The sequence below is a fragment of the Solanum pennellii genome, chromosome 1 (assembly GCF_001406875.1).
Source record: "Solanum pennellii chromosome 1, SPENNV200".
Lineage (NCBI taxonomy): Eukaryota > Viridiplantae > Streptophyta > Magnoliopsida > Solanales > Solanaceae > Solanum > Solanum pennellii.
Window position 1 is genome coordinate 1,594,195 of NC_028637.1, and position 444 is coordinate 1,594,638.

Below are 444 nucleotides of genomic sequence, written 5' to 3' on the forward strand. Positions count from 1 at the left end.
TATGCATCCGGTTGGCACTCACGGCCCGTACGACCCATTTGGAGGGTCAAACGAGCCCCGGAGCGGGCATACCCCTCATTTCGACGATTTTCGTGTGCTATTGCAAGCCATTTTTTGGGTGATCCGGATTCCGACGTCAAAAATGCCAAATTTTTTCGTGGACGTCCGTCAAGACCTTGTCTATGCATCCGGCTGGCACTCACGGCCCGTACGACCCATTTTGAGGGTCAAACGAGCCCCGAAGCGAGCATACCCCTCATTTCGACGATTTTCGTGTGCTATTGCAAACCATTTTTTGGGTGATCCATATTCCGATGTCAAAAATGCCAAATTTTTTGCTGGACGTCCGTCAAGACCTTGTCAATGCATCCGGTTGGCCCTCACGGTCCGTCCGACCCATTTTGAAGGTAAAACGAGCCCCGAAGCAAGCATACCCCTCATTTC